We start from the raw sequence: 547 nt of genomic DNA on the forward strand, positions 1-547 counted from the left end.
CCCTCGGCCCCGACCCTCCGACAGTGCCCGCTCCCTCGGCCCCGACCCTCCGACAGCGCCCGTTCCCTCGGCCTCGGCCCCGACCCTCCGACAGCGCCCCACTCCCTCGGCCCCGACCCTCCGACAGCGCCCGCTCCCCTCGGCCCTGACCCTCCGACAGCGCACCATTTTGGGGGTTTGTGGATCTCCTTTGGGGACTGAAATGGATGACCTTCGGATTCCGAGGTCAGAGAAGTAGAATGTGATTAAAATTAGTTGCTAATGGCAGGGAGATGATGTCAGGATGCTTGTTTGAAGGCAGTGCTATTTAAAGGAGGCTGCTGCAGGGAGATTAATAGCAAATTATACAAATGACTGATGCTATTAATATATTAAAAAAGACACCAAGTCCTTGCAAATCCCAACTGGGCCTGTTCTCACGTGCAGCACTAACTGCTCGTCACAGACAACTCGCAGCTCGCGATAATTATCTGCTGCAATAACACAGCAGCACAATGATGGAGGGGGAGGCAGCGAGGCGGAGGGGGAGGCAGCGAGGCAGAGGGGG

At 57.0% G+C, this 547-nt stretch overlaps 1 protein-coding gene across 1 annotated transcript in view; it reads right to left on the bottom strand.

Moving 5' to 3' along the window:
* Positions 1-547, bottom strand: part of gripap1 (GRIP1 associated protein 1) — a 26,128-nt gene that overhangs the window by 5,083 nt on the left and 20,498 nt on the right. The gene's annotated exons all lie outside the window — the stretch shown is intronic.

This window comes from Rhincodon typus, chromosome 44 (genome assembly GCF_021869965.1).
Source record: "Rhincodon typus isolate 14 chromosome 44, sRhiTyp1.1, whole genome shotgun sequence".
Lineage (NCBI taxonomy): Eukaryota > Metazoa > Chordata > Chondrichthyes > Orectolobiformes > Rhincodontidae > Rhincodon > Rhincodon typus.